Source organism: Cynoglossus semilaevis, chromosome 7 (assembly GCF_000523025.1).
Source record: "Cynoglossus semilaevis isolate Cse_v1.0 chromosome 7, Cse_v1.0, whole genome shotgun sequence".
Taxonomy (NCBI): Eukaryota; Metazoa; Chordata; class Actinopteri; order Pleuronectiformes; family Cynoglossidae; genus Cynoglossus; species Cynoglossus semilaevis.
In genome coordinates, this window is record NC_024313.1 from 4,895,517 (window position 1) to 4,904,347 (window position 8,831).

Sequence of the window (8,831 nt, forward strand, 5' to 3'; positions counted from 1 at the left end):
ACACATGGTCAGTAGATGCAGGTAAGTTAGCTCTGAACAACACGTAACTGTAACTTAGTTAACCACGTCAAATTCAACATTTTTAAACTAGTTACAGTTTTAAACTGATCAGAAAATAATGATATTATTTTTGGGAGATGATCAGATTTTAAAAGACACTAATTGGCTAATTAATCAAATGATAAAAAAAATCATATAATTTGTATTAATTAATCAAAGGATTAATGATAAAAAAAATCATATAATTTGTATAATTCTTCTTATACAATATTGATTTAAATATATATTTTAAAAGCGTTGTCATTAGCAGGACATTTCTAAGTCTATTTTTAACAAAAGAAAAACAGTGTAACACTTCTGTGTCGAGACGAGAAATCCTCCAAATGCCTGTAAACCCGTCATCAGGCCACATTACCAAACTTCTCCTGCGTCCACATCATCTCTTAGTGTTGGTTATGTTTTGCTGCTCGCGGGGTCGTTCTACCTGACCTTCACCGCCACATTGGATTTAGGCTCAACCCTGGCACAGCTCTAAGTGGTGAAGGAGACTCACATGTGCCCAAAAGATGTGTCATGAATACTCCCCCACCTCCCCCCACAGACCTGCGGCGTCTCTTCTCGTTGCACTGTGGACCACCGTAATCTGTGTGGAAAGACACTGAGCCGGGGCGCAGCCACGCCGTGAGCAGCTCCGTAACGTAGCATTAGCGCCACGGTCATCTCAGCGGGCCTGTGGTGTCTCAACTGCTTCCTCACGCTCGGCTACACACACCTCCTGCTCTCGAGTCCGTCTGTGGGAACATCACACTCCACCCTCAACCTCGCTGCCACTCCTTGCCCTTTTCTGACTCCGTCTTTTTCTCTCTCTACTTGTCTTCAAACACCTTCCCCCGGTGGGCAGAGCTGTGGTACTGCAGTCTGACTCTGTAACTCTGCCCTCAACATAAACCTCTGGACCAGCATCTCTTGTTACTGACATTCTGCCCATGTATTAAAATGAGACTAAAATGTAGTAATTTAGTCATAATGGTTCAGTCAACTCTATGTTTAGTCGTGGAAAATTCTGCCTCAGACGATTGGTTCTTCTGTTTCCTCTCGTTTGTTTTATATGTAGTTGATGTTGTAACTGGTTTGGTTACAAACCAAAAAAAAAAAAGAACAATATAAAAAAGAGGACAGACTTACAGAGACAAAGTGCCATCAGATCATTTTCTCCCCTCCTTGTATTTGGGGCTTGTGGGGTTGCCGCGGGCGATCTGGAGAGAAATGTGATGCCTGTTGAGGAGGAGACATTCCTGGGAATACAGCTTGATTGCTGTGCTGGGAGGGGGAATCTGCCCACTAATCTGTCTTTTCCTCCAAGGTGCAAGTCTTCCTGGCTGTGTGACACATTGTGTTAGCAAACACACACAACGTTGAGGTCTCAGCCAGACGACATCTCCCTCACCCCTGGGGAAGAAAGAGAAAGAGAAGGAGGAGGTTCAGAGGTTTGGAGGGGGGGGGGAGACAGCAGATTAGTGCAGATGATGACATGTCACACATCTTAATACTGGGGGGAGGGGGCAAGGCTGCAGGGCTACTGTAAAAGGGAGAGGAGATGCTGAAACAGTTAATATATGACTGTGTTTTTTATGCAGGAACAAAAAGAGGAGAGAAGAGAAAATAGCTGGTCAGTGATGAGTGGCAGAGGTCGAAAAGTTAAATGGACTTCATGATGTCCTGGTGTCTGCAATTACAGATGGGGGAGACTGAGAGTGAGGAAAGGGGATGGACGAGGGTGAAGGGTGAGGTGAGTGGGGCGTGGAGCGGTGTTCTTGAGGGGGAGCGTAGGATCCTCAGAGCCCTGGCACCTTATGGCATGGCCTGCAGTCAGACAGATGCTGCCGGCCATGGCAGTCTTGAGCAGGGCACAGATGAGCCCGGTTAGAAACAGAGGGAAGACGTGCCCTGTCTTACTGAGTGTTAAGTGTGTGTGTGGACTTGTCTGTTAATAGAAAGGGAGCGTGATTTGGTTGTTGATGCAATGCTAACAGAATGGTACATTTACTGTGTTTAGACCATGGTTTTTGCCTTGAGACAAATTTATTTTTCAAAAAACAATAGAAACAGCTGGAACCAGGTATTTTAGTTAATTCAAATTTGTTTGGTTAGTAAAAAAAAAACAGTGGTTTTCTGTTGAACAGTGAGCAGTTGAACGGCATGTTTCTTCTTGTGCTGCTGATGACAGTTGTGATATGTATCATTACAAGTGTGATGAGTGCGAATGACATGAATCACGATAAGGTCGTAAATTTGACACGAGAGGTGGAAGAGGAACACACAGAGTTGGATGTTGGACAAGTATGTGGGCCGTAAAAGTTTCAGGCTTCTGCTTGATCAGACCTCAGATCAAAATAGTTGAACAACCTTGATAAGTTTTCTTTTGCAGCCACAGGTTGGCCATAAATCTTCACGCAGATTTTCTCTGTTGGCAAAACACTCGTCGACTGACGAAAGATTGTTTCTACGCCCCGTGCTTTAAGATTGGATTTGCCCGCTGTCAAACCACCCTGTCTCTGTTCAAGGTAGATTAGAGGAATAATCACCCTGTGTATCTTTACTTGAAATCTATGCTTCTGTTTTGGAAAAATACTGACTCTAGTGGGCGGAAGCGCGAAGTAAGTGGAAGGAGAGCAGCGCCGACTCGCTCCTCATCGTCTATTCTCTCTCCTCTATCTCTATTTTTTTTCAAGTTGTAAGTGATAATATCCTCCCTTTTTCTGCCTCTCAAAAGCTTGAGTGATTTGCTAAGGCGGTGTGTGTGCGCACACATGTGTACACGTATGTGTGTGTGTGTGTGTGTCTCACATTAGCCTTTTTCCATTAAAGCAATTTTGCCGCCCATTGTATTCCTGAAGAGGACCTGGGAAGTCACTAATGGTGCCTTGCGTCCACACTTGCGTGCTCACGCGCACGTCCACGGCACACGTGCGTAAACAAACACACAGCCATCACCTGTCGCCTGATTGCTGTAAAACACACACATTAGCATAGAATGAGACGCATTATCACTCCTGATTATGGTACGCTAAGAGGTTCCACAGAAAAAAGACCTCACACCTTTCCTCCACAATGCCGGCTGCTAGTGAGATAAATGCATGTTGCCCAACATCTCTGTCGCTGCCGAACCGGCCTGAAGACTGTGCTGATGGGTTTAATGGCCTCTTGTTGTCTATGATCATAACTACTCAGATTTGTCACATCAATAATGATTCTTCTTTTCTTTTTTTTTTTAATTCCATCAGTGCAGTGATCCAGCTAGCATCACCAAAACATGTACTTTGCATGATTCCAGGTATTTTTCAAGTGCAACGGAAAGTGTCTCGCTTCTGAATCCAAATAAGAAGGCAGCTGACGCACAAACGCCACACAGGGTTGAAGCACATCCGTCAGGGAGGAGGCAGCGGGGCAGGGTTCGCAGGTGGCCTCCTCTTCCCTGCCTCGATCAGCGCAGGAAGTGTCAGTCTGGTGCCGAGGAAGCAGCAGCCACTTGTTTGAGCTGAAGGTCGCCCCCGGCCCCCTGCTTTAGGTAATGTTTTCTTAAGTCTCAGGTCACTAATGAGGTCCTGCCATTTTTAAAAGCTCATTTTATTCAGTGTTCGAGGAGAAACAGGAGGAAGGAGGGAGGATGCTGTCGTTGGTGGGATTTTGTTTTACCATTTTCTCATGTATTTCCTGTACTTTTCCTTTTTTCCCTACTTTTTCTTCCACAGTCTGTTCAGGTCAGAAAAGTCATTAGTGGGTCAGACTGAGGTGGGAAATTCCCTACATTTAGGTTTACACACACACACACACACACACACACTGTACGGTTGCCTAAAACGCTGGCTTACAGTCCACTGCACATTTACTGAAATCCAACCTAAAGAATTATTTGTACTGTTACAGATAAACACTAAAAAGTTCATGTGAGCAGAACAGCAAAAATAAATACAGTAGATAATTCTTGAAGCATTGCACAAGTAATAGACACACTGCTGGGATTTAGACATTTAGCTAGAAAAACAAATAGTCAGAAAACACATGATCACCCATGCACACACACACATGCACACACACACACACACATGCACACAGAGAGAGGGAGTTTGTGATAATGACATAATTGTCCCAAAGCACACAGCCATGCAAATAGGGAAGATGGCTTGTGTTGCCATCCGTAGGTCTCTGCCATCTATTTCCATTATTCTAATGCACTGCAACTGATGACCTGCTCTCACACAATTAACTGTCAGAGAGAGAGAGAGGGAGAGAGAGGGGACAGAGAGAGAGGGAAAAAGAGAGAGGGAGAGAGAGAGAGCCGTATTTGGGATTTTTGAGTTTTTCTCCACCTGATTCCCTGGTCTGTTTAAAAACAAGTCTGAAACATAAGTTGTTCAACAACTCTTTTCCACTTCTTATCTTTTCACCCCTGGAATTTGTGAACTAAGAACAGAGATATTTTACCACCGTGACAGCTTCCTACACTTTCTCATTCCTGCAGTTTCCCCCTCTCCTTTTGTTTGTCCAAGATTTTCATTTGTTGAAAGTTGTGGATGCCTGTGTGTACATGTGTGTGTGTGAGAAAGATCGGAGGAGAATGGGCTGTTGATTCAGGTCTGTTCCTTGGCTCTGCAGCTCATAGTCTTGGCCCGAGTTTGATCCATGTGATTGGATCGGGGGGTTTTGAGGTGGCTGATGGGACAGAATTAGGCCAAGTGGCACACACTGCGCACACTCCATGGCGTGCAGATGGACGGAAAGTGAAAGAGCCGTGATTTCTCATTGTGTCCAGCCGTCTTTCGGGGTGAGTGCAATACCCCCAGAGTGTGTCTTCAGTCCAAGAGCTCCATTCTCCAATCAGCGGCTGCCGCTTCCTGCGTCCAGAGACACGCCTCTCCAAGATTTCATCTCTGTATCAGAGCAGAACTGGGTTGTAAGCAGCTTAGAGAAGAATAATGCAACGCAAGATATGGCTGCTCAGCCTTTGTTTGGCCACTTTAAAAGATCCCAGCACTGTTTTCTCCCACAAAAGTTTTCTAAAAAGATAAATCAGCAGCAAAGCTTCTTACACAAACAATGAAGAAAACACATGGCTGAAGTCACGCAGCCAGCGCCTCTGCACTGCCGTCCTGCCACTGAAAGTGACCTCACGCGCCCAGGTGATTTGAGATGCCCACCCACCTCCAGAACGTCTGTTTACACACATTTCACAAGCGATTAAACAGATATGAAAAGGTTAAATAACTGAGGCAGAGGCAGTTCATACAGATCATATTTAACCTCTTACCTCTGGAGCCACCCACTGTGCTCAGCCCTGCAGCTTATCCGCAATGGGATTCCCACCCAGACTGTTGTGTAAGGGTTCCATCTGACCCGCACAGCTCCGCTATGCATTCATACACTGTGTGGAGTAGATGTGGCCGTTAGTTAGGAGATGAGTAACTACCTCCATGAAAAAACAGGAAATAGTTTCTGTTCTCAGATGTTAGAATTTCATTTTTAGTAATCAGTATAAACAGTAATGGTTAGCAAAAATTTGAGTGGGAAATACATAAAAGTTATAGTAGTTATAGAAAATAAATGGGATCTAGCGTCAACTGATTCAGAGGCGACATCTGAAGGGCCTCGATTTCAGTCCTCAGAGGATGTGAAGACCTCTGAAGGCCCAGACCTTCTTCCTGAAGATCAATTCATCTCCACTTATAAGAACTAAATGGAAACCAGAGGAGCCCACGGCAGATGAAAGTGCTAACATGATGTACCCCGTCTGGGTTGAGTGATCTACTTAGAACAGCAACGGCAGACCCAGCCAACAGAAGCCAGATAGATGCCTGAGCATCCTGGCCCCGGACCAAACTCCCCTTAAATCTGATACGACGGCTAATCTCTAATCTGGAGATTTACTGGATCTGTTCCCCCGTCCCTCTGTTTTCACTCCTCTCTCTCTCTCTCTCTCTCTGTTTTCACTTCTCAACATACAAATGGAGCAATCTGTGAGTATTTCACAAATGCATTTATCCCAAAATGTGTTATTAAAGACTGTCTAATTCCTGGCCTGCTGTCAGTTACCTCAGCCCCACCCCCCGGGTTATTGAGCACTAACAACACACGCACGTTTCTTTTGCAGATGGTCACATAATGCACAATCAGCCAAACAAGACGGCTGATTTTAGGGAGGAATGCTGGACTCCCCCCTTTCCTTTGGAGGCCATCCTTGGTGGACACTGCTCACTGGAAACTCATTAATGTGAGCTGCGAGCCAGCACTCGTTTTCTTTTTTTTCTTCAGTCCAGTTCCAGTCCAAAAACCTGCAGCGAGGAGGAGCTCCCCTGCTTAGAACAATGTGGTCAGATCACTGCAAGGCAAAACCAGTGCCAGCCATTGACCAGAGCGTTCTTCTCAACTCTTCTGTTGAAAACATTTCATTTGTTTGGGACTCGGTTTCCTCCGGTGCCGACAAAGAAATATGAAGACGTGGTGGTGGGAATTCTGAACTTCCATTCATTTCCCAGTAAAGACTGCCTACAAAGTTTTCTACCGGAGTTATAAAATTATTTTTAAAATATAACTGAATGTAGTTTGAGTCCAAATGTCTGTGTTCTGACATGTTGTTATGACGCTGTTCTACAGGAAGTGGTCAGTTACGGCCTTCTATCTGTGTTGACGCTCACTGACCCTCAGCTGAGGACAACAGACTGTTCACAGACACCACTGTGGCCCAGGTCAACAGAGGACAGGTCTCCCCTAATGTGCATCTTCCTCTCCTTCTGCTTTTCTCTTCACCGTCACTGCCAAAAAGACAATACTTCCCTCCCTCCTCGTTCCAGCTTTCCCATACTTAGGCCCTCGCAGCAATTATGCCCAATCACGGCGCCTCAAAAGGAAGCGACCGGGGCTTGTTTGTGCCTCCACAGTCATTAAGAGGGGGCGAAGAAAGGAATTAATGACTTAATTGAGGAGCAGAGAAAATGGGGGAATCACACGGGCTCCGGGAGCAGGGAGGGGAATGGGGGGGCATGAATGGGACGCCTGGAATGCTCCTGAAGCAGGGGATTGTGGGATTGCTGAAGTGTGTCAAGATTTTTGGTTGTTCTCCAGAGCAGATGGCGGCTTGTCGTTCGCATACCATCTATTCTCCTCTTTGTAGAACCACAACGACAGCTTTTGTTTCTCACCATCACTTTGCAGCAAAAGTTCATGGACCAAAAAAAAAAAATTTTTTTTAAAATGACACGACCAAAACTGACACACTTGTCCACATTTTTCGAGAGGAACAGTCCCAACCCCTCTCCCACTCTCTCTCTCCCCCTCAGTGTCCCTTTCTTACTTCTTAAGTTTGACCAAACCAGAAAGGATGCCGTGTCTGAAGAGCCGAGGTGCCAGCTCTGGCACAACTCTATTCATCCCTCTCTAATGTGGCAGGTTCCCCTCACTGCCAAGCTCCAGCTCCTGCATTGTGGACTCCTGATTACTGTGGATAAACATGCAGGAGGAGATCGTCCTCTCTCCACTTCCATCCGCACCAACTGAGACTTGACAGATACACTGTCTCCAGGAAATTCTGGCTCATCTCATCCCTTCAATCTCTCCCCGCGTCCAAGAATTCAAGCTGATAAATAATCAAAAAAGAAGCCGACCAAAACTCTGAAATGTTGTTCTGTGATTGTTGAAAAAGAAAAAAACACAGAGAGAGAGAGAGAAAACTGTGAAACACCGATGGATGAGGATCCGTTCAGCCCGAGGGGCGACAGAGCTGCTGTTAGCAAACTGAGATGCTTTCAACTGTTTCCTTTTTGTCTTTGTTTCTTTCATGTGTCCAGATTCCTGCAAGCTTTCCTTCTGTAAACAGCAACTGAGGCTTATTTGGGAAGTGGCAAGCACCTAGTCAGGGCTGAATAATTAATGTATGCTAATGCTAACAATATATTAGTTATTCAAATGTGATCCTTTTAGACAACAGCGCTGTTTACCCTCCATTACTGCCTCTGATCGTCCACTCCAAACGGCAGGAACAAAAAGAGAAGAAAGCAGAGGAGGAGAGGCCTGCTGAGAGAACGTGACACTAGTCGCCGGCCGACAGCAGCCAGCACCACAAAGAAACACGGAAAGATTACCATGACAGAGAATACTCATGTTAATATAGCACATGACCAGGAGCCCTAACCCTCGGGGGCCCGATGCAGTCTGCATCTCCTCCTCGAATCTCCCTCTTTTCTCACTTTTCACATTCTCAATTCTCTTTTCACGTTTCTCCCCCTGCATCTCTCAAGTCTTTCTCTGTTCTTCACCCATCTCCTCCTCTTCTTCTCTTTCCCAGCCCTCTGCTCCTTCTCAGTAGACGTCTGAAGGGCCCTTCAGTCCGCAGCAGATGGGAACTGGTTTCAACCAGGGCAGGGGCCAACGTGTGGGGGATGAAGGGAGGGAGGAGGGCGAGGCTCTTCGTCTGATGGATTGAAGGATGGTAATGTGTCTGCATTAGAGGAGAAGAAAAGGGCCTCCCATTGATAGATTAAGGACCAGGTTAGACGCACTTGAGAACCATGGGTTTCTAACGTTTAAGGTGAGACTCGAGAGCCGGGTCAGGCATTAGCATGTGTTTTTTTCCTTGTCCCATTTTCTCTAAAGGTATCTAACAACAGCTGTAAATCTTACCAGGAACTATAGTTGTCGTCTCCCAAATGGCTTCTTAGATTTGTGGGTTGCTTAAATTATAGCTTAACAGAAAAAATTTAATTTTTTTTTTAATAAAGAAGAACAAAATCCTAAAAGAAATATACAATTAATATGTGGTCTGTGTCTCTGCACTTCTG

At 45.4% G+C, this 8,831-nt stretch overlaps 1 protein-coding gene across 15 annotated transcripts in view; it reads left to right on the forward strand.

Annotated features, from left to right (window-relative positions):
* The window catches only part of rps6kc1 (ribosomal protein S6 kinase polypeptide 1), a 28,677-nt gene extending 20,751 nt beyond the window's left edge, over window positions 1–7,926 (forward strand). For 4 of the 15 annotated variants that reach the window (XR_001760290.2, XR_001760289.2, XR_003050083.1 and 1 more), the window contains one exon: window positions 3,335–7,926. The gene's annotated coding sequence lies outside the window, so the exon portion shown is untranslated. Of the gene's footprint in view, window positions 1–1,363; window positions 1,488–1,637 lie in introns of all 15 variants that reach the window. The other 11 variants (XR_001760294.2, XR_003050082.1, XR_003050080.1 and 8 more) reach the window with 10 other exon arrangements.
* Window positions 7,927–8,831: the final 905 nt, after the last annotated feature.